The sequence below is a fragment of the Scyliorhinus torazame genome, chromosome 13 (genome assembly GCF_047496885.1).
Source record: "Scyliorhinus torazame isolate Kashiwa2021f chromosome 13, sScyTor2.1, whole genome shotgun sequence".
NCBI classification, from domain to species: Eukaryota; Metazoa; Chordata; class Chondrichthyes; order Carcharhiniformes; family Scyliorhinidae; genus Scyliorhinus; species Scyliorhinus torazame.
Genome location: NC_092719.1, coordinates 181,798,810 through 181,823,916, shown reverse-complemented (window position 1 = coordinate 181,823,916; position 25,107 = coordinate 181,798,810).

The window sequence follows — 25,107 nt, the reverse complement described above, 5'->3', positions numbered from 1 at the left end:
GCCAATTTACTTTGGCTATTAAATATTGTCCTTCCCCCCTCTCTAGTGCCTGAATTGGAGGTGATTGTTTCCCTGGACTCTGAAAAAGCTTTTGATAGGGTGGAGGGGAATATATTGCTTTGAGATTCTTGGGAGGTTTAGATTTGGGTAAAAGTTTATATGCTGGATTCATTTACCGTATAGGGCTCCCACTGCTAGTGTCTGCACAAATGCTTTGAACTCTGGTTACTTTCTGCTGAATAGGTGCACGAGGCAGGGATGCCCATTGTCTCTGCTCCTATTTGCTTTAGCAATAGAATCGCTCACTATAGCGCTGAGGTCTTCCAGCAAGTGGAGGGGGATAAATCGGGTAGAGGTGGAGCATAGAATGTCCTTGTATGCAGATGATCTGATTCTTTATATTATGGACTCAGTATTCACTATGGATGAGATAATGAAGCTACTTAGGAATTTTGGATCCTTCTCTGGATATAAATTGAATTTGGATAAGAGCGAATACTTCAAGGTTACCTTCTGGGGTGTGGAGCCCATCTGGGGACAATACCTTTTTGCCTTGCCAGATCAGTGCTTTCATTATCTGGGTATCCGGGTAGCCCACGATTGGGCCTCACTTCATAAACTAAACTATGCTGGTCTGGTTAATGGGGTCAAATCTAACTTACAGAAGCGGGATAACCTCCCTCTGTCCTTGGTGGGCAGGGTTCAGACCGTTCAAATTAATGTCCTCCCGAGATTTTTATTTCTTCTTCAGTGTTTCTCCATTTTTTCCCCAAGTCCTTCTTTGTCAGAGTTAACAAATGTTACACGAGGGAGATTTAGGAACTTAGGTTCAGAAATGAGGCCCAAAAGTAGCAGGCAGTTTAGGGGTTAAACAGACTGAGGGGGAAAACACCTGCTATCATGGAGTCAGAGTGATACACCCATACCTGGCCGAGTTACATTGTCTCAGTCAGACTTAAACTCGCTAATGAGAATACACAGGAGGCCCCAGATCCATTCTCTTTCGGGACACTCCTGTATGACCAGCCATCAGCCCATTACAGAGTCTGATGGCCTCTTTGTCTATCAATGGGAGGTTTGTTGCATATCATTAGCATGGCTCTATTCTTTTGTGCAGCACGGTAGCATAGTGGTTAGCACAGTTGCTTCACAACTCCAGGGTCCCAGGTTTGATTCCCGGCTTCGGTCACAGTCTGTGTGGAGTCTGCACGTTCTCCCTGTGTGTGCGTGGGTTTCCTCCGGGTGCTCCGGTTTCCTCCCACAGTCCAAAGATGTGCAGGTTAGGTGGATTGGCCACTCTAAATGGCCCTTAGTGTCCAAGAAAAAAGGTTAGATGGGGTTACTGGGTTACGGGGATAAAGGGGGATAGGGTGGAGGTGTGGGGCTTAAGTAGGGTGCTCTTTCCAAGGGCCGGTGCAGACTTGATGGGCTGAATGTCCTCCTGCTGCACTATAAATTCTATGATTCTTTTGTAGAAGCAGGAGTGGGCCATCAAACAGCCAAGGTAACAATGATAGGTTCAAGTCTGGAACCCCAGAGAATCTTTGTTTGCGGGGCTGGGCAGAGCTTAGAAAGAGAGGAAAATAATCCTGTTTTGATCAGGTAGAGGAGAAGGATTTGGAAATCAGCCAAGAGAGGTCATGAATGTTGCCACCGAGGCAGGCTTTGGAAAAGGATTCTAAATGCCTGTCCTTAACAAAAGAAAAATGTATTGGTGAATGCAATATTGTCTTTGTCTGCCTGTGTAATTGGCATGGGAGCTGCATGTTCTGTTAAAGTGCTGTTTAATGGGAACTAATGTGTTTTTTTAAATTAAAGTACCCAATTATTTTTTCCAATTAAGGGGAAATTTAGCGTGGCCAATCCACCTAACCTGTACATCTTTGGGTGAAACCCACGCAGACACGGGGAGAATTTACAAACTCCAGACAGACAGTGACCCAGAGCCGGGATCGAACCCGGGTCCTCAGCACCATAGGCAATAGCGCTAACCACTGCGTCACTGTGCCATTAGGGAACCAATGTGTTCATGTAAAGAAACTATATGTAATCTGTTGTTGTTTGGGCTGAAGTTTAAAACTTTTAATATTGTTTTCTTTTCTTTTGTTTTAATGAAGTTTGTTTATAAAATAACCAAGCCCTATTATCACACCTGGAACTAATCAATCTTTCCGCACCATCTTAAAACTTAATAAAAGTTATGTTTCTAGTTCAGTCTCTTAGCCATTGTTGAGAGCTGACCAGATTACCGTAACACAAATTAGTATCTTCTTACATTTGGGCGGTTAAGGTCCCAAGGATCCATAGGGCGTTCCTTATGAGACATAGACAGTCAGGTGGTCTAGCCTTACGCAATTTGTTATTTATTATTGGGCAGCCAATATTGAGAACGTACTGGGGTAGCTTAGTGATCCGAATTCTATATGGGGACAAGTGGAGATGAGTTCATGTAAGGGTTCTAGTCTGGGTGCCTTAGTGACTGCCTCGCTGCCATTCTCTTTTCTTCAAATCCGGTAGTGGTGTCCACCCTGAGAATTTGGAAGCCTTTCAGACAGCAGTTTAAACTTAGCTCCATGTCCTTGCTGCAATAATCATCTCTTTTTGGCAGCGGGTTTAGGCTCGACGCTTAGGTCATGGGAGCAGAAAGGTTTTGAGGGGTTTGGGGACTTATTCATGGAGCGAAGGTTTGCCAGATTTGTGGGGCTGTCGGAAAAATGACAACTCCCTGGTTCCAATCCATCTAGATATTTTCAGATCTGTAATTTTCTGCATACGGCCTTTCCCTATTTTCCCTTGGCACCACCTTCCTGTTGAAGAGGAGTCTGTCTTTGGCCAGGACTGGTGGGGGGAGTATGACATGTTTTTATGACCAGAGGAGTATGACATGTTTTTATGACCAGATCCCACCAGCGAAGTCAGCTCTGTTGAATGAAGCAAAGGTGAAATGGGGGAATGAATTGGGTCCTATTCTGGATGATGAGGTGTGGAGCGAGGCTCTTCACAGGGTCAACTCCACATCCTCTTGTGGTCTCCTTAGTCTGATCCAATTCAAGGTGGTGCACAGGGCTCACCTGACCAAGATGAGGAGGAGTTGATTTTCTTCTGGGGTGGAATACAGGTGTGAATGTTGTTCTTGGGGGCTGGCTAATCACTCTCATATGTTCTGGTCTTGTCCCAAGTTAGTAAGCTTTCTTCAACACCATGTCAGAGATACTTAATGGCGTTCTGGAACCATGTCCACTGGTGGCCATTTTGGGGGTGTCAGACTTGCCGGTGCTGTAGATGGGGGTGAAGGCTGATGTTGCTTCATTGATAGCCCAGAGGTGAGTTCTACCTGGGTGGAGGTCTCCTACTCTGCCCCTGCCTTGGCTTGGGTGGGTGACCTCATGTGGTTCCGACATCTGGAGAAGGTCAAGTAAATCTTTATAGGGTTGAAAGAAGGGTTATTTATTTCCTTTTTCATGGAGTTAGTCATCGTCAGTTAAGGGGGAGTTAGGTTTATTGGTGTTCTTTATTGTTGATTGAGTTCATTTTGCATTGTGATTTGAAGTAACTGTTATGTTTCCAGTGATAAAGGTTTCAATAAAAAAAATTTTTTAAACTAGCACAGACATCTCAGGTAGTCTCCAGACTGTTGGGTATTTGGAAAAGGATAGGTAAAGCTGGGAGTACAGGAAATCAAAACATGTGTAACAAAAAGCAGCTGTCAGAGTATTTCAAATAATGTGCAATTGTCATTATTAATCCAGTAGGATAAAACTTCCAATCAGCAGAGCCTAACATGTCCCATCTATAGCTCTGTGCGTTAAACAATTAAGCATTATCAGTTTAACATAAAAATAATTCAGGAGGAATGCCTTGAGGATTGGTATGTATATTTCACTGATCAGACGTTCCACCATAACAAGACAGATCCATATGTTCCCATAATCTGTCAGATTAAAGAAAAGCCTATTCTAACTATAGCACCAATCAAATTCAGTTCCAACCAGCCTACTATCTTTCAGTCACCTCTATGGCCTTCAGCATACTAAATGTATAAACGTTGCTGGAAATATAGTTTGGGTTCTTTATATATATAAATATCAAATTGTATTACATCTACAAAACAACCTCAACATGTTGGGTGCTGTTAGCTGCAACATAGCACTAACAGGCACCACAATAGCCAATCTGTCAGATTCAGTGGGCTGGATTTTCCGCACCCCGATGCCAAAATCCGGTTCGGCGACGGGGAGGAGAATCCGTTTTTGGGCATGAAATCGGGAACGGCGCCGGTTTCGCTATTCTCCGCCCCACGAAAATTGGCGTACTCGGGTAGTACGCCATGCCGAGTATCCAACGCCTCAGGCCATTGCCTGAGGCCCGCCCCGCTATTCTCCGTCCCCGACCGGCTGAATTCCCGATGGCATGGTTCTAATATGGTCCTGCTGTTCGGGACCCTCGCATGGCGGCTGCGGACTCAGTCCGGAGCCGCCACAGTCGGGTAGGGCCGATTGGAGGGCAGGAGGAGCTTCATTCGGGACTGGGAGCTATGTGTGTGGGTGGTCTGGGGTGGGCAACGGCCAATGTGGGGCACTACTTCGGCGGTCCAGGTCCGCAGGCTGAGTCTGTCATGGAGCACGGTGCCGCCGCTGGAGGCTGCCGCCGTGCGCATGCGCAGCCTCTGACCCGGAAGTGCAGGAGGCCATATCGGCAGCTGGAGCTGCGAGCTCTATGACAGCTGCCTGCTAGCCCCCTGCAAGATGGTGAATCTGTGGCCTTTTGACACCAGTTTTCCTGGTGTAAAAAGGACCACAGTTTCCACGATGGCGTGGGGCCATAGTCCCTAAAACGGAGGATCCAGGCCAATATCTCTGCTGGCTCAATGACTTCCAGATCATGTTGAGTTGCTGATTCCTATTGAATCTCTGTCAACATGTTTAGAGTTCCCAGCCAAGCTTTAGACTTGAGATAAGTGGTTGTTGGGAAACCATAGATCAGTAAGCGGCTGCAGTAATGCAGCTTGTAGAATCATGTGAATTTGGATAGTTAAAAGATGTATTCCCTTCGCCAAACAGACCCCTCAGTGAGAGAACACCTACTGAAAGGGGAGAAAGTTACAGTCAGGAAAGTGAAAGATGTGTGTAGGAATGTGGAGCTTATAAAACTTCAGTTTGAGCAGATATACGGCAGAGCAGACCAGGAGATACATTATGCTGAGAGATTTCCCGGGCCGAAAGAGCACAGCAATCATCGTCAAAAGGCAGGATGCAAATAATGCAGAAGACATCATACAAAGGAAAAGGAGAAGTGCACAGTGTGGAGTAAGCGGTGTTTTCACTGGAAGAAGCAGAATCGTTTTGCACACAATTACTTGGCTGGATTGAAGCAAAGCAAGACTATACAGTTGGGCACTGGAGAGATATCAGCAGAAGAGTCTGATGATGCAGCAGATTTGTTCAGTCAAGTCTATAGGTGATAAATGGTTTGTGACTGTTACAATGGTGACTGCAGAAGGAAAGTATCAAGAGTACATGAAGTTTCAGACAGACACTGGGGCGCCATACAGCATTATGACCTTCATAGACCTGTGCAAAGGAGCTCAACATGGTGATCCGAAAATGAAGCTCTTGAAAGTATGTTTGAGGCTATATGATGGCACGATACTCATATTGAGAGGACAGGTTAGTCTGAGAACCCAATGCAAAGGCGAGAAGGAAGATCTAAAATTCCAGATCATAGATGGGACCCAATTGAGAGTTGATAGCATTCATTCAAGGCTTTCAAAATCTCTGTTGTCTGTTTTCTTTGTTCATCAGTTGGTTTTAGGGTGATATACAGTTTGTCGTCCCTCCCCAGTAGTGTTAGAAGTGTGGCTACTCTTATCAGTTTCAGCTTGTTAATGAGATCTGTTGTAACTCGTAGTTTCACCATTGCAAGTGGAAAAACTGCCAGTTCTTCAAGTATCATCACATTTTGTTCCTAAGGGAGCTAGGATTGGTAAATTAAGTGCCATGTTCACACACAGTATTTTACTTACAACCTTCTGTTTGCTTTTCCTTGTCCTTTTTAGCAGCTTTTTGATGATTTGAACGGTTGCATGTGCCATTCTGAGCTGTATCTTCTCTGTAGCATTTTCAGCATTTCAAAATTCTCTTTTATCCCCACTTCCTGATACCATTTGTCAAGTTCAAAGACAGTTGTGCTTCTCAGCATCTTTGCGAGTGAGTGATCTTTATTCACCTGATTGTGAATTACAGAGGCAGAGCCTCACGGCAGAAGTAACATGACAGCAAGGCAGCAGATAGGACATGTAGTACTGTTACATTTCAAAACCCAAACACCCAACTTTTAATAACGAACGGACGATCCAAACAATGCTCACAGGTGAGGAAATGCTTACTTGACTCAGATAGCAGAAGCCATCAAAGTCTGTCCATTCATGAGAGGAAGAAAGAGAAGAAAGCTGCTGAAAACACTTGAGATTTAAGGCAAATGTTTGCATGCTACCTGCAAAAGAATACATATGTTGCCTCCACAAGTCGAAAACATCTGCAGGTCACACGTTGGAGACCACGCTAAATACTTGCAAGTTGTTTTGCATAATTGTTAGAAACATTGCAAAAGTCTTCAAAGACTAAAGAATCACTGTCAGGATTCAAATTGACCTATCAGTTCCCAAGACTAGTGTGAAAGATGTGCCATCTTTTTCACCTCACTCAACATGCACAGTTAATTCTTTCTGGTTCTGCTATTGACTAGTTGTTAAAAGTATAAACTTAAAGGATGTTCAGTAATTATCAGAATCCATCACTTGGTTAGGAATTAACAAGATCGTAGAACACATCACAAAACATAACTTCCTCCTGCTGCTCCAAATGGGGAGATTTGAATTTTCCTGTAGAAGACAGGGAGTAAAACTAAAATGTTCTTCCTGTGACTCTCTACAGAAACCATTGAATAAAAATTAGTGGAGGGGATCTATAATGGGATGATGATCCACTCCATCACACTACTGCCTATGGGTGAAGATGAAGCGTTGCCATGTGCTCTCCATCTACAGCGGCAGGTCAAATCCCACAAATTGGAACTTCAGGTGTCTTTTTTGATGCTGAAGCCAATTAGAACATCACCTCTCTTATCTCAGAGATCGATCTGAGATCAACTAACTTCTCGTGATTTTTACTAAGGCTGGTGTTCTGCTAGATCCACCAGTCTGAGACAGATGCATAGAGCTCCGTCTCCTGGAAGATAAAATTTTAACACGAGCAAATATAACCTGAAATCCTGAACTTGTTTAAATTTGAGATGACTATAACTGCCTTGAGTGATGTCTGAAACACAATCGTTCAAAATCCGGACTGGAGCCAAGCAAGGCTGTGTGATAGCCCCTACACTACTTACAATCCACAGACAGTGGTAATTCACCTCATCATTTTTCAACTGTTCTCTGGTGTTGGTATTAAATGCCACCTCGATGGAATTAAACTCAGTCGTCTCCATGTTAAAATTAAAATGACTATCTCCGGATTCATCCTCCAGATTCAAAGGGAAGACCATTGAACAAATGCTAGTGTCCTTCTTGAAGCCAGCTCCACAAGCATTCAGGAAAAACTACTGAAAAATCAGCTTTGTTTGCTTGGACACTGTTCCCTTCCAGTTCCTGTTTTCTCAATTCTCAAATGGCCGACGTTCCAGGGGAAGTCAAAGAAAATGCTTCAAAGATGCCCTGAAGCTCTCCTTGAGGTGCCCTCAATGACTGGGAAGTGCTTTACTAATCATTCAAAATGGCACCAACTTGTCAATAAAACTACATCATGCTTTGAGTCACAGCGTCTTAATGATGAAGCAGAGCAGTGGAGGAGAAGGGGAGATCTGTGGTTCAAGAATCTGCCTATTCAATCACATGAAGTGGGCGACACAGTGGCACAGTGGTTAGCACTGCTGCCTCACAGTGACAGGGACACAGGTTCAATTCCGGCCATGGGTGACTGTGCAGTGTTTGCACTTTCTCCCTGTGCCTGCATGGGCTTCCTCTGGATGCTCTGGTTTCCTCCCACAGTCCAAAGATATGCAGGTTAGGTGGATTGACCATGCTAAATTTCCTCTTAGTGTCCAATGATGTGTAGGTTAGGTGGGGGTACAGGGTTACGGGGATAAGGCGGGGGAGTAGGTCTAGGTAGGGTACTCTTTCAGCGGGTCGGTGCAGACTCGATGGGCTGAATGGCCTCCTTCTGCATTGTAGAAATCCTATGATTCATTGAAGACCCGTGGCAGAAATCTGCAACCCTGAGTAGATATCATTCTTGAATTGAGGTTAGCTGATGTTGACTCTAAAATGATTCTACTAATGTTTATCAACTGCATTTGTTCCAAATTCAAGTTATATTAAATGCAATGCAAAGCAAAGCAAGAGATGCATTTTGAAGCATTTTTGGAAGTAGGTGCCACTGGCACGAACAACACTGATCGCCTATCCCCACAAAGGTGATGATGGGCCTCATGCATCTTAAACCACTGTAGTGGCTTACTAGGCTATTTCAGTGTGGGGATGGAATCGAATGTAGGGTAAGGGCAACAGATTTCCTTCCCTGAAATACATTAGTTGTTGCCCTCTATACAGCAACATGACAGCTCCTTGGGAACTTCTCACAGATAGAAGTTTTTATTTCCTGGTCATTTTTAAAAACTGAAGTTTAAAATTGTCATGGTGGCTTTTTTAACCGTTGATTAATAGTCCAGGTTGCTGAATTACTCGTCGAGTAACTTAACCACTGCATTAATGTGTCATTTCACTTCCTGACTCAAAATGCACTAAAGTTGGGTGGAATCAACACATAAGTAGCAAAACCAATTACGTCCATTTGGGTCAGAATATGAGACATTGCTGCCCTCTTCTGAACAGCATAGGTATGAATTGTACAACTCATAATTAGTGCTGATGAGACATATAGTTGAACTTGACATTAAATAACCCACATTTTGCAAAGACTGTAGCCTCCAGAGTCTTCAGAATGACAATTTTTTAGAGCAGGTTGGTGAATTGGAATGTATCTTCATATTGTTAATGACCATACTTCAAATAAAGTTAGACCAATTAAGTTTTGCCCTACAGATGAGCCCAAACTTGTTTTGGGAAAGATAAAACTGCACATCGAATATTTAACGTATACTTCAAATGATTTTTCTGCACATTGAAGATATTTAATGTTCATTTTGGTTAATAATAACCATCTCCACTCCTTCATAGTCTTCTTTCGTGTACTCATTAAATTTAGCAGAAGTTTTTTCAAATGCCTAATTGGAAAGGGTTGATGGATTATTCATACAGATTCAGAACTGCTCTGAGGATTGCAGCCACTCAAAACTGAGTTCAGTTTAGTTTTCTCTTGACAGGAAAAATAAAGTGTCTGGATCTTACCTCAGTAACTAATTGTATTCCTCCCTCCACAAATACGACTCTGAGATTGTTTGCAGCAGGATTGCTGCTGTTTTAGCACAGCAGCAGTGATCTATGGCATGCATAGATTTAACAGGTCCACAACTCGCAGAGCAAAACCAGTCAGATAGTTCCTGCAAATTGACTTGTTTAAAAACGCAGGTGTTGCATTCATAGAATCCCTACCGTTGCAGAAGGAGGCCATTCGGCCCATCGAGTCTGCACCGACCCTCTGAAGGAGCACCCTACCTTGGCCCATTCCCTCACCCTGTGTTATCCCTTGTGTCTGAATAAAGCCCGTTATCTTACAGTTGAAGTAGATGCTTTATTTGTATGAGTTCCTTCTCTCTCCAGCGCTTATACCATGTTACATCTGAGCTGCCTGTCTGCGGCCTGCTCACCAGCTGCCGTTCCTGTGAAGCGTGCCTCTGACTTCCTATCTGTCTGTATTTATACATCTCCCGTGCTCCCTCTAGTGATTGCTTAATTGTATTGCATTTACATTGACCCCTTGTGTATATACACAGAAATGCAAATCACTACATCCCCTCTTTTTTCTTTTACATATTTTCTGTACAGTGTTAAAGAAAATTGTACAAAACAGTTAGATTAATTATGATATGTAAATCTGTACAAGTGGTGATGATTTTGGTTATTATACAAAACCAATTAATATTTATGAGTACAATCTTAATAAAAAATTTATGAGTCCAAATTTTCTGAATTTGTGCAGTTGAGTTTTTTTTCTGTTGTTGATGTGGTGATATTGATATTGTAACTTCTTTGTGAATGTTGCCAGTGTTCTTGTGTTTTAAGTAACCAACACATCATCACCGAGGTATTCGAATGGTTGAACCACTGATGTTGACTGACTTGGACTTTTTTCTGTGCTTATGGTATCGCTTTAGTGTGTCATCTGCCTTGAAAGCTGGTGTGCTTGTTTGTTCTCGAGCAAGTGTGAATTTGTGAGATTCGTTGTCATGCGCTAGTATGTTTGTATTCTTGTCATTGTTTTGGAGTGTGCTGTTGCATTGTCCATCATGTGCAGAGTTGTGCCATGTTGTACGGGTCGTTGTTTCATTGTTGTTCTTTCTTTATGTCTTTGTTGTTTTCGTTGTTGTTTTTGTCATGCTTGTTGTTTCTGTTTCTGTTGTTTTTGTTGTTCATGTTGTTTTTGTCATGCTTGTTGTTGCTGTTGTTGTCTTTGTTATGCTTCTTGTTGTTGTTTTTGTTGTTACTCATAGTTTTTGTTGTTGTTCTGGTTTCTGCTGTGCTTCTTGTGGTTTTTGTTGTCTTGTTGCGCTCAGTGACTGTTCCATGAGGATAATTTGAGTCATTCTCCAAGTTATTGGCGTCAGTGTCCTTTGTGGTATCTGCTATTTCATTGAGCGTTTCTTCTTGAGGATTGCAAGAATGATCTGATGTGCATTGATCTTGGTGACATCAGTCATTTGTGGTGGATTTGATTCCTCTTCTTTGCTTCCTTAGTGCTCCTCTTCTGGAGTCAAAATCTTCAAGATTTCATTTACTTGTGGGTAGTTTCAATTGTGGATGAGGTTTCAATTGATGTGGTCTCACTGGACTCATGGGTAGCTCTACTCGGATTATTGAGTTCTTCTGTACAGACGAGCTGAGATCTGTCAGTCTCGCTGTGTTCCTGCACGTCCTGTATGTCGATTGTGATCACATTGTCACTGTTTTCACATACAGTGGGTAGACTTACATTGTCTTTGTGTTGATTATGTGAGCTGGGTAGACTTTCATAATCTTCTTTTTCTTGTTCAAGTGAGGTGGATAGACCTTCATGATCTTGATCATGCATGGCATTCACTATGGAGTCTTTAATTGCTTCCATTTTGGAGTTTGTCAATGAGATCTCTGTGGAGGCTTGCATCGCTCTCTCTGTGGAGTCTTTCATTGCTCTCTCTGTGGAGTTGTGCCGTGTTCTCTCTGCGGAGTCAACCTGTGCTCTCTCAATGGAATCGGTCAGTACTCTCTGTGTGGCGTTGTGTTCTTCTTGGCTATTTGACAGGTTGCTGTCATCCAATGTATCGACGATCTGCCATTGCATCATGGTATTGGATTCATCTACCATGAGTAGAGTCATATTGAGCTTTGCAACCGTGTTGCTGATGCTCTGATTAGTATATCCGAATAATTCAGCCATGTCTGAGTAGTATTTTTCGATAAACAAATCATCTTTTTTTGTTTCAGGTTTGTTATTGTTCTCTTCATGTTCAATGAACAAATCATCTTCCTTGGTTTCGGATTTGTCATTGTGCTCTTCACTTTGGGTGGTGCAAATTGCTTGTTCCAGGGTGCTGCAAAATTATTTTCAACTGCTGTTAGAAGTTCAGGCAATGTTGTGCCTTTTGAGGTTGAATTTGTTGGTTTTGTGCCTTTAAGAGATGTTTGTGATTTTCGGGCATTTCCCCTTTAAGTGGGCGTGGTCTGTGGCTGCTGACATCATGACGTTCGTTGGAATCGATTGCGCATGCGCAAATCGATGTTCCTTTACTGTGCACTTTTTTGCAAACCGCGCATGCACGACTTGCACATACGCAGATCGATCGACGAACGGTGTTCGATCTTCTGATGGCGCATGCGTGGCTTGCGCATGTGCAGACCGATCTGCGCCTTTTGTTCCCCGGGCAGTTTAAAATGTGCTCAGACACCATTTGAACTTCTTCAGACCCATGAAAAAGAACTTTTACGGTGTTTTTTTCTTGTTAAAAACTTTGCGATCTGCACTTGTCAATCGCGATTTCCAACATTAAACCTTTCTGTTCAGGTAATAATTGTTTGAGTTTCGCATCACTCATTCCCTGTGCAATTTGGTCTTCAAGCATTGAATGTCTTAAAACAGCATCGTTACGGGTGTTAAGTGATCTTCAAATTTTTTGAGTATTACTTCTAATTTGGTGTTGTCTTCGCCTTTCAAGTATTTAAACCCATTATATATTTCTCTAAGCTTCATGTCCTGCAAGGAGCAGTGCTACTTTCATTTCTTCTGAGGCCATGCTCAAATCATTAGCTATGATATATATGTCGAACACTTTATGTTTAAAACTTTTCCATCTATGACTTAAATTACCGGTTGTTTTCAACTGCGGTGGAGTTCCAACAAGTTTCATCGAATCAGCGAAGTCTCACCACATCGAATGTCCGGTACGTATTTTCTTGTCATTTCAATCTTTCTGTGTCTGCATCTTGTGTAACCTTATAGTAAGCATTCTGAAAATTCTTGGTACCATATGTTACTCGTTGTGTCTGACAGTTGAAGTAGATGCTTTATTTGTATGAGTTCGTTCTCTCTCCAGCGCTTATACTATGTTACATCTGAGCTGCCTGTCTGTGTCCTGCACGCCAGCTGCCGTTCCTGTGAAGAGTGCTTCTGACTTCCTGTCTGTCTGTATTTATACATCTCCCGTGCTCCCTCTAGTGATTGCTTAGTTATATTGCATTTACATTGACCCCTTGTGTATATACACAGAAATGCAGATCACTACACGCCCTACCCCCATAATCCCACTCAACCTTTGGACATTAAGCAGCAATTTATCATGGCCAATCCACCCAACCTGCACATCATTGGACCGTGGCAGGAAACCGGAGCACCCGGAGGCAACCCACGCAGAGGAGAAAGTGATTCAGGTGAGGAGAGGTGGAAAGGTCGCTTTCTTTTCCCACTCATTTGACCATAGCAGTTTTTAAAAAGGATATGCTGGTCAATTCACTGTGTTTAACTGAATTTACTTTCAACTGTAAAAGGCTCACAGAGGCAGGTTTCCTTGTAAGATATTTTAAGAAAAGGAAGTGTTTATTGTACTGAACATGCAGCCTAATAAAAATAATAAAGATGCTCTGACTCTCCGACACTCATGCATTCTGCAGCTCACACACACACGTAAGTTACAAAGTGGGAGGCTAGATTAAGCAGCATCATAAAGTCCAATAAAGTTAGTGGTGTATGGATCTCATAGATTGATGACCTGGGTGGTTTCAGGTTTGGCTTGATAGTCTCCCACAATTCAACATTAAGACAGTCTAAAGATATTGATGGACAATTTATTTCTGTTCTTCTTGAAGCAGATGCTGTGATGATTGTTAAAACACTGACTGTGGTGACTGGATAGTCAAAATGGCAGCCAGGGCTCGAGCTGACAGGATGGATGGAGAGAGTGTACCCAAGCAGGGTTCCTGCTACTCAGGTGACCATTCTTCTTTTTCGTACCGAGAACAAAGCTATTTCTTAAACACAAAGGAGGGTCAGTTGGCTCATCAACTCTCACCACTTCACCAGTTAGCCAAACATGGTCATACTGAGTTGATTCCAGGTCAATGGTTTAGATATGATTAGATTATCATTGGACAAGTTCCTTTCTCAGCTAGGGTCCATTCCCCAAAGTTATGTCTATTGCTTATCCCCATCCAGTTGAATCCACAGGTTATTGCCTGGATGAATTGGTCAGGAGATGGTCCATTTATACTCCTCCAAGGTGATTGTCCCTGAAGGAGTTTTATAGACAGGTTGACTCCATTTTAAAGTCTTTTGAATTCATGAGCTACTGTCATGGCAAACATTCAGCCATCTTAGAAGCTGTTTTAAATTATTGGAACACTTCTGCCTTTTGAAATTCAACCAATGGTTTTCAACCCAAAAAATACACAAAGTTATTTTTGGCACAAAGCATTGTTTTATGTTTCTGTGAAATGTTTCTGAAAAATGACTGGCTTGGAATTGACTGATCTTTGACAGTGCGGTATATTTGGAACTGACTGGGACTCCTGGTGGCAACATGTAGATGGAGGTCACATACTGGGTGGCTACCGCTAGAGCTTTTGTTTTTTGGCCCTTTTCACCTGGTTTTAGGGGCAAATTTTATATGAACGATCTCCAGTAAAGTTGTGGTAATTATGGGATGTCAAAAGCCCAACGGAAGAATACGGGCCGAAAAGAAATGAGCGTTAGTCCGCCTGAGAGCACGGATTGGGTGCGGAGTGCTGTGGGAGGAAAGATGGCAGGAGCTAGCTCGCCAGGTGGGGCTGCGCCCATTAGGGTGGATACATGGCTGAGGTGATAGTAGAGGAGAGGTGTTGAAGGTGGTGGAGGAGGCATTTTCACGGCACAGCGACCAGCTCACCTCGATGGGAGAGGAGCTGCGGAAGGTGGAGGAGAGTTATAAAGGGCAGAGATTCAAGGTGGAGGACCTGGAGAACAGGCCACAGCAGCAGAATCTGCGGATTGTGGACCTGCCTGAGGGGCTGGAGGCCGACGGAGTGTTTCTCGGAGATGTTCGCCAAGTTGTTGTGGGAGGAGGAGACAGCTCCCTCTTTGAACTGGATGGGGCTCATCGGTCGTTCCTGCCGAAGGCGAATGATCCACCAAGAGCTGTGGCAGTCATTTTTCACAGCAATCAGACAAAGGTGAAGGTGTTGAGATGGGCCAAACTGAATCGAGAGATGAGGTGGAAAGGCAGTAGTATTCGTATATATCAGGACGTCACGGTGGAGCTGGCAAGGTAGCGGGCAGCCTTGAATAGGGTGAAGGCAGCACTTTACAAGAGTAATGAGCAGTCTGGGGTGGTCTACCCGGCGAAGTTAAGAGTTACGCATAACTCCAAGGACTATTACTTTGAGACGGTGGAGGAGGCGGAGGCATTCGTGAGGACTGAAGGATTGGGACTGAATTGAGTTTGGACTTTGCTTTCTTTTGTTGTGTTTGGGAGGGGGCGATTTGGGGACGTAGGGGTAAAGTGTTGGGATTTTTCCCCCCTTTGTTTGGGGTTTTTCATGTGGGGTTGTTTATAAGGGCTGGGTGTGTGGGGAATTTTCTGTTGTTTTTGTACCGGCATGCGGGGGGGAGGGGGCTTTGGTGGGGCCCACCTCGCTAGCAGTCCTAAGTTGGCTAGTGAGCGCGAGTGAGGTGGGGGGAGTAGCTGTGGCTGGCCGAGCCTGTGTGGATGGGTTTCAATGGGCGTGGGAGGTGTGAATGGAAGGGGGATAGGGGTAATGCAGAGAGCAGAGGTTTCGAGAGGATGTGTTTGTGGGGTTTCTGGGAAGGTGGGAGGGGTAGCTGGTTGATGGTGACTAGGGGAAGGGCCTGGTCCGGCTCATGGGGCAGGGCCAGGGATGGTGGTCATAATGTTCTATGTTCTATAACTGATAGGAGGGGTAGGGGATGTGAGAGACAACCAGTCCAAATGGTAACGTGGAACATGCGGGGGTTGGGTGGACCGGTGAAGCGAGCGAGAGATTTCTCGCATCCGAAGAGCTTTAGGGCCAATATGGTGCTGTTGCAGGAGACCCATTTGAGGGTGATAGGCCAGGTTAGGCTTCGGAAGGTTTGGGTGAGTCAGGTGCTCCACTCGGGCTTTGAGGAGGACCCAGGTGGTTGCGGTATTAGTTGGTAAGATAGTTAGGTTTCAGATGCAGAAGATGGTGGCAGACCAGGGGGGCAGATACCTTATAGTGACTGGTGCTTTGGAGGGGAGGTTTGTGGTGTTGGTTAGGGTGTACGTCCCATATTAGGATGATGTAGTTGTCATGTTGGGTGTTCTGGTTCACAAACAAGCCAACAATGCTGGAAGTGGTGTAACGCTATTTTATTAACTGTTCAACTATGCTAACATACTGTAAACGTGGGTATAAGCAATACCAGCTTAACTGTGGACCCTTTCCTATCACTAACTATGGTGAGGCACTCAGCACATGGTGAATGTCTGTGATGTAGGCTGTGAGCTCTGTGCTCTGAGCTGGCTGCTGCTAGAATCCGCGGGAACTCTCCTGTCCCCTGTCTTTATCGTGCTTGTGCTCTCACTGGTGATTGGCTGCGGTGTTATGTATGCTGGTTGGTCCTACTGCATGTCCATCAATGTATATATGTGATTGCACCATAATGTACTGATGTATATTATGACATCCCCTTTTTTACAAAGAACATGTGCCTATGTGAGAATAAATAACGTGTAATGAGTGTATCTGACCATGCGTGTGCAGTATTTACATAACTATGTACATGAGGCTAGTCTAGATACACGGGAAGGTGCCTGGTGCAGAGAAAAGAAAAACGGTGTTACACCAACAACAAAACTAATAACGAATGCTATAAACAAACTAGTGAAATGCTGAAACAGGATGAAAGAACAAAGCATTGAGTCCAACATTGTAAGGCTCATAAATCAAGTCTCTGAGGTGGGCGACAAATTCTGGTTGACCGCCTCAAGGGTGGGTCAGGAGCCACCGGCTGAGGAACAGTCTGGGCCACGGCGAAGTGAGGAGGATGCAGAGTATCCGGAAGCTCTACAAAGTCCAGGTCGGGGACAACAGGAGGGCGTGGCACCGATGGAGGATCACGTAGCGAGCATGGAACCAGACGAAGAGCACGCCGATTGCGGCGGCAAATGGAGCCATCAGGCAGACGAACCAGGAATGAGCGGGGAGCCACCAGCCGAAGAACCACAGCAGTCGCAGACCAGCCACCCTCCGGAAGATGGATTTGGACGTTGTCACCTGGCACCAGAGCAGGAAGATCAGTCGCTTAAGCGTCATGCGCCGCCTTGTGCTGCGTGCGAGACTGTTGCATCCGCTGAAGGACCGGAGCATGGTCGAGGTCTGGGATGTGAATGGACGGTACAGTGGTCCTGAGGGTGCGACCCATCAGCAGCTGGGCTGGTGGCAGGCCCGTGGACAGTGGAGCCTAGCGATAGGCCAGCAAGGCGAGGCATAAGTCGGATCCTGCATCAGCAGCCTTGCAGAGGAGCCTCTTTACGATGTGGATGCCCTTTTCTGCTTTGCCATTTGACTGGGGGTGCAGGGGACTGGACGTCACGTGTACAAAGTTGTACCTGCTAGCGAAGTGAGACCATTCCTGGCTCGCGAAGCAGGGGCCATTGTCCGACATCAAAGTGAGTGGGATGCGGTGACAAGCAAAGGTCTCTTTGCAGGCACGGATAACAGCCGATGACGTGATGTCGTGCAGGCGTACAACCTCGGGATAGCTGGAACAATAATCAACTAGGAGAACATAGACCCTGCCGAGCGCATGGAACAGGTCCACGCCTACCTTAGACCAAGGGGACGTGACCAACTAATGGGGCTGAAAGGTCTCCCATGGTTGGGCCGGCTGGAACCGCTGACAGGTGGGGCAATTGAGCACAGTGTTGGAAATTGGATGGAAGAATTGTTGGTTTGACACTCAGGGTTTGAAATGCTGACCATGTGAGGAGATTGGCGGAAGCACCAGTGTCCAGACGGAATCTGATCTGGGATCGATTGACCGTCAGGGTGGCACACCACTCGTCGTCCGGATCAATGCTGTGTACCAACAGCGACTGGTGCTTTCGATTCGGGGACAGCCTGTTCTTGGTTATGACGGCGACTCGAAAAGGCTCCCTGTCCTCGGTGTCACTGGTCTGCATGAAGTCAGGATCGGACTCGGTGAAGGTGGGTTGGATTGCCCGAAGATTCCTGCGAGGTTGGTTAAATCGTTGCGAGTTGGCAGGCTGGGCTGCTCGACAGCAGGCAGCATAGTGGCCAAGCCTGCCACAGCGTAGGCACTGTCGCGATTTTGCAGGGCATTGCTGCTTTAAGTGGGCAGAGCCACAGTTGCCGCATGTCATGACGTCAGTGCGTTCGTTGCGCCACCGCGCATGCGCGGTATGGTCTAGCATGGTGCAGGCCTGCGCATCGCATTCCTCCACGTCACCGTCCCCTCGTTTGGCGCGTACAAGCACGGGAGGCCTCGGAAAGCGGACAAAATGGCCGCCCTCCTCCAGACAGCGGCCCGGGAGGTGTTCGATCGTTTGGACCCGTTCCGCCTCATGGGGTCCTTGCCGTGCCGTTTCAGCTGCCTGTATGTGGGAGTACCGGCTGGTGGCATTCTCATGCAGGACACAGGTCTCGATGGCAGTCGCTAGGGTTAGTTGCTTAACTTTAAGGAGCTGCTGACGCAGGGTGTCCGACATGAACCCAAAAACAATGTGGGCGTGTATCATGGAGTCGGAGGTGGGCCCGTAGCCGCAGGATTGCGCGAGGATGCAGAGGTGTGTTAAATAGGATTGGAAAGGCTCGTCCTTACCCTGCAAGCACTGCTGGAACAGGTACCTTTCGAAGCTTTCGTAGACTTCAACACTGAAGTGTGTGTCGAATTTGAGGAGCACCGTCTTGTACTTGGTCTTGTCCTCGTCGTCCACGAATGTCAGGGAGTTAAAGATGTGGATGGCATGTTGCCCAGCCGTGGAGAGAAGAAGGGCTATCTTCCTGGTGTCCGATGCATTCTCCCTGTCCGTGGCCTAGAGGAAGAGCTGGAAGCGCTGTTTAAATATCTTCCAATTTACCCCGGGATTGCCAGCGATGCGGAGCGGCGGCGGCGGGTTGATGTTCTCCATGCTGTAAGATGCCGGAATGCTGAGAAGTTGCAGGTAGGTCTCACAAGTGCTAGATTGCGGCCACTCCTTGTACCATATTGTGTTGGGTGTTCTGGTTCACAAACAAGCCAACAATGCTGGAAGTGGTGTGACGCTATTTTATTAACTGTTCAACTATGCTAACATACTGTAAACATGGGTATAACCAATAGATGCTTAATAGTGGACCCTTTCCTATCACTAACTATGGTGAGGCACTCAGCACATGGTGAATGTCTGTGATGCAGGCTGTGAGCTCTGTGCTCTGAGCTGGCTGCTGCAAGAATCCGCGGGAACTCTCCTGTCCCCTGTCTTTATCGTGCTTGTGCTCTCACTGGTGATTGGCTGCGGTGTTATGTATGCTGGTTGGTCCTACTGCATGTCCATCAGTGTGTGTATGTGATTGCACCATTGTAGCCATGTAAAATGGCTGACTCCCGATTAGAATGGCCAAACCCCGATTTAAAATGGCGAACGGAAGAGGCTGATGGGAAAATCAGCCAACAGGACTCAAACAGACAGCTGCAGGTAAAACAGTGTATTCGCCTCTGGAGAAGCCAGACCAAACCGATACCTGCAGCCATCAACATAACAACACCCCAGCAATCTGCATAGTAATCAGCCATCCCCGGGAACAATTGCTACAAATTAGCAACACAAAGCCGACCCAGACCTTTCGGCGCCAGCAGGAGCTGACACAAAGAAAGGTAAACGACCACCTCTCGATCAAGGAATCGCTCCAGTATTGGAGAATATCGAACCAAGTGATTGGGACCAAGTCCAATCACTTGGAACCAGGTACAAGTTCCGCAGCGAGAGGCGGGAAGCCCCTGGGGACTATAAGAATAGGGGCCAAGTTCAAATCGACCCTTCTTCTCCGCTGCGCACCCTTCGAGACCCTTGCTGAAAGAAACCGTAAGTTTTACTCCAACGATCACTACCAGATAGACACTCCTGACTATCGACCTGTACCAGCTTTTGAATCCCGCAGGCTCAGAACCCATTCGAAAGGCCATTCATTTCCCTGACCTGGTGGGCCATTTCCAAAGTTAAGTATTGGCCTGTTAGTGGTAGGTAGTAGTTTAGAAGTAGAATTATTGTATAAGTATTAATTGCGGTATATAATAAATGAGCGTTGATTTAACTCTTACCCAGCGGTGTGTTGGATTATTAATCATTACTCGGACTTGAACCACATGGCGGTATCAGAAAGATACCTGGTGACTCAAGAGCAAAGGTGACAGAATTAGAGCAAATAAACTAAGGCTAAAACGAGCAACACCATAATGTACTGATGTATATTATGACAGTAGTGTTTATGAAAAGAATGTTGGCTGCCATACCAAGTCTGGACACACATCAGTTAATTTTAGGTGGAGACTTAAACACTGCGTTGCATCCGAAGATGGATCAGGCCAGGCCACATTTGTTGACCCCTTTAGAGAGGGCGAAGGTGTTGACAGCATTTATGAAGTAGATGGGGGGAGCGGACCCGTGGTGGTTCTTACATCCAGGATGTAGAGAGTATTCCTTTTTTTTGCTAGTGCATAACGTATGTTTGAGGATTGATTTCCTTATTATGGGGAGGTAGTTGTTCTCGGGGGTGAGGAAAGCGGAATACTCAGCAATTGTTATTTCCGATCATGCTCCGCATTTGGTGGATATGGTCCTTGAGGTGGGGCCTGTACAGAGGCAGGCGTGGAGGTTGGACGTGCGGCTGCTCGCAGATCTGAGTTTTTGTGGGAGGATGGGAAAGGTGATTGATGATTATGTGGGCTTCAATAAGAATGGGGAGGTCTCGCGGTTCGTAGCTTGGGAGGTGCTGAAGGAAGTACAGGCATTGTTTGACTTTCTGTCTACAGGGAAAGTGGTACATCAGTTGATCCGGGTGAGGGCGTAATAAATAAATATGGGGAGATGGCCAGTCGCTTGTTGGCAGGATAGCGTCGCCGGCAGGCAGTCTCGCAAGAGATTGTTCGGTCCGGGATGGGGCGAAGGGGCTGATGGCGGCAGCAGAGCAGGTGAACAGGGCATTTGAGGAGTTTTATAAAAGGTGGTATAGATCGGAGCCCCCGGGAGATGAGTCAGATATGAGAGACTTTTTGGGGAGCTTGAGTATCTTAGAGTAGGAGAGGAGGAGTGGGCAGGGTTGGAAAAAACAGTGGGGATTGAGGAGGGTTAGACGGCGATAGGAAAGATGCAAATGGGTAAAGAACTGGAGCCGGACTGGTTCTTGGTGGAATTCTACAAAAGTTTCTGGATAGGTTGGCACCATTGCTGATGGAGATGTTTGAGGATGCGGTGACTAAGGGGGCGTTCCCAGAGACGATGGGACGGGCGTCTATTTCGCTGTTGCTAAAAAAGGCTAAGGACCTGGTGAAGTGTGGGTCGTATCAGCCAATATCTCTGCTAAATGTGGATGCCAAGATTCGTGCCAAGGTGTTGCCGCTTAGGTTGGAAGAGTGCATTCCGCAGGTGATTGGGGAGGATCAGACGGGATTTGTAAAGGGTAGGCAGTTGTCCTCGAATGTGCGACGTTTGTTAAAGGTGGTGCTTTTCCCATCAGAAGGCGGGGAGCCGGAGATGACGGTGGCACTGGATGTGGAGAAGTAGATTGTTTGTTTGAGTAGAGTGGAATTACTTGTTTGTGGTGTTGAAATGGTTTGAGATTGGGCTTTAGTTGTGGCGTCGGTCAAGTTATGTAAGGAGCCAAAGGCCAGTATGCAAACGAATGAGGTGAATTTGGAATATTTTCAGTTGTACAGGGGAACAAGACAGGAGTATCCCTTATCCCTTCTCTTGTTTGCTTTGGTGATAGAGCTCTGGGCCATTGCACTGAGGTGCTCAGGTAAGTGGCGCTGGAGATGGGGCTGTGGTGTGAGGTGTTGCGGAGGGCGAATGCCTCGACCTTGTGTGCAAGGTTGCCATTAATACAGTTAGAGGCGGTGCACAGGGTGCACCTGATGCCCTGTGCACCACCTCTAACTGTTGTTTGAGGGGGTGGAGGACATTTGCCAATGGTATGTGTGAGGTCCGGCCAACCTGTACATATGATCTGGTCCTGCCCAAAGCTGGAGCAATTTTGGAGGATGTTTTCCAGCACCATGCCGGTGATCCTGCATGTAGACTTGGAGCCCAGTCCCCTGGGAGCCATATAGTATGGGGTTTCAGCCCTGCCAGAGCTGCAGATGGAGGTGGGGGCAGATTAGCCTTCTCCTCATGACTGCTGGCAGGCGGATCATGTTGGGGTGGAGGTCAGTTTCTCCGCCGTGTCTCTGTGTGGCTTGGGGACCTGATATAGTTTCTGTATTTGGAGAAGATTAAGTTTGCTTTGAAAGGGACGATTGAGGCGTTCCACAAGAGATGCAGTCTGTTTATTCTACACTTTAACAGTTGGTTACCGTCAGTTGCTAAGGGGATGGGGTGGTTGGGGTGGTGGGGATGGGGTTGCAAGGGGTTTCTTGGTGTTATTGGGTGTTGGCTGGTGAAGTGGAGGACGGGATTCAGTTCTTCTTGCTGTTTTTGCATTGTTTTGTTTTATGTATAAAATGATAAAATGTTATAAAACGAATAAAAATATATATTTTTTTAAATATTTGGAATTGACCGATATCTGATTTTCTGGTATATTTGGAATTGACTCATATCCAGTTGTGTGGTATATTTGGATTTGACTGATATCTGATTCTGTGGTATATTTGGAATTGACTCATATCCAGTTGTGTGGTATATTTGGATTTGACTGATATCTGATTCTGTGGTATATTTGGAATTGACTCATATCCAGTTGTGTGGTATATTTGGATTTGACTGATATCTGATTTTGTGGTATATTTGGAATTGACTCATATCCAGTTGTGTGGTATATTTGGATTTGACTGATATCTGATTTTGTGGTATATTTGGAATTGACTCATATCCAGTTGTGTGGTATATTTGGATTTGACTGATATCTAATTTTGTGGTATATTTCGGCAGCACAGTGGGTAGCACTGCTGCTTCACAACTTCAGGGTCCCAGGTTCGATTCCCGGCTTGGGCCACTGCCTGTGCGGAGTCCACACGTTCTCCCTGTATCTGCGTGGGTTTCCTCCGGGTGCTCCAGTTTCCTCCCACAAGTCCCAAAAGAGGTGCTGTTAGGTAATTTGGACATTCTGAATTCTCCCTGTGTACCCGAACAGGCGCTGGAATGTGGTGTCTAGGGGCTTTTCACAGTAACCTCATTGCAGTGTTAATCTATGCCTACTTGTGACAATAAAGATCATTATTATTATTTTGAATTGACTGATATCTGATTGCATGGTATATTTGGAATTCATAGAATTTACAGTGCAGAAGGAGGCCATTCGGCCCATCGAGTCCACACCGGCTCCTGGAAAGAGCACCCCATCCAAGGTCAACACCTCCACCCTATCCCCATAACCCAGCAACCCCACCCAACATTAAGGGCAATTTTGGACACTAAGGGCAATTTATCATGGCCAATCCACCTAACCTGCACATCTTTGGACTGTGGGAGGAAACCGGAGCACCCGGAGGAAACCCACGCACACACGGGGAGGATGTGCAGACTCCGCACAGTGACCCAAGCCGGAATCGAACCTGGAACTCTAGAGCTGTGAAGCAATTGTGCTATCCACAATGCTACCGTGCTGCCCCGTGCTGATTGATATCTGATAGTGTGACATATTTAGAACTGAATCATATCTGATTGTATGGTATATTTAGAATTGACTGCTATCTGAACTAAGATAAAATAAAATAAAATGTTATTGTCACCAGTAGGCTGACATTAACACTGCAATTAAGTTACTGTGAAAAGCCCCTGTGGGTATATTTAGAATTGACTGATATCAGATTGTGTGGTATATTTGGAATTGACTGATATCTGACTGTGTGGTATATTTGGAATTGACTGATATCAGATTGTGTGGTATATTTGGAAATGACTGATATCCGACTGCGTGGTATATTTAGAATTGACTGATATCTGATTGTGCGGTATATTTGGAAATGACTGATATCTGATTGTGTGGTATATTTGGAATTCACTGATGTCAGATTGTGTGGCACAGTTGGAATTTCCTGATATCTGATTGTGTGGTGTATTTATATTTGACTGATATCTGATTGTGTGGTATATTTGGAATTGACTGATATCTGATTGTGTGGTATATTTGGAAATGACTGATATCCGACTGCGTGGTATATTTAGAATTGACTGATATCTGACTGTGTGGTATATTTGGAAATGACTGACATCTGATTGTGTGGTATATTTGGAATTCACTGATGTCAGATTGTGTGGCACAGTTGGAATTTCCTGATATCTGATTGTGTGGTGTATTTATATTTGACTGATATCTGATTGTGTGATATATTTGGTACAGAGGCGAGGGTAGCTGGTCTCTTCAACGCAAAGTTTAGTGCTTGTACCATTTGTTTTTGTAGAAAAGTGTTGTGAACTGTTTCAATAATCAGAGTATCCACACCGCCCCCCCCCCCCCCTCCCCGTACATTGGTACTGAGGGGAGGGTACCCTGTTTCTCCAACACAAAATGAGTGTTTGTACCGTTTGGCCTTGTATATATTTTTTACTGTTTTAATTAAAAAGATATATTTGGAATTGACTGTTATGTGATTGTGTGGTACATTTAGAATTGACTGATATCTGATTGTGCGGTATATTTGGAAATGACTGATATCTGATTGTGTGGTATATTTGGAATTGACTGATATCTGACTGTGTGGTATATTTAGAATTGACTGATATCAGATTGTGTGGTATTTTTGGAATTGACTGATATCTGATTGTGCGGTATATTTGGAAATGACTGATATCCGACTGCGTGGTATATTTGGAAATGACTGATATCTGATTGTGTGGTATAGTTAGAATTGACTGATATCTGATTGTGCGGTATATTTGGAATTGACTGATATCTGATTGTGCGGTATATTTGGAATTGACTGATATCTGACTGTGTGGTATATTTGGAAATGACTGATATCTGATTGTGCGGTATATTTGGAATTGACTGATATCTGATTGTGTGGTATATTTGGAAATGACTGATATCCGACTGCGTGGTATATTTAGAATTGACTGATATCTGATTGTGCGGTATATTTGGAAATGACTGATATCTGATTGTGTGGTATATTTAGAATTGACTGATATCCGACTGCGTGGTATATTTAGAACTGACTGATATCTGGTTATGTAGTATATTTGGAATTGACTGATATCTGATTGTGTGGTATATTTAGAACTGACTGA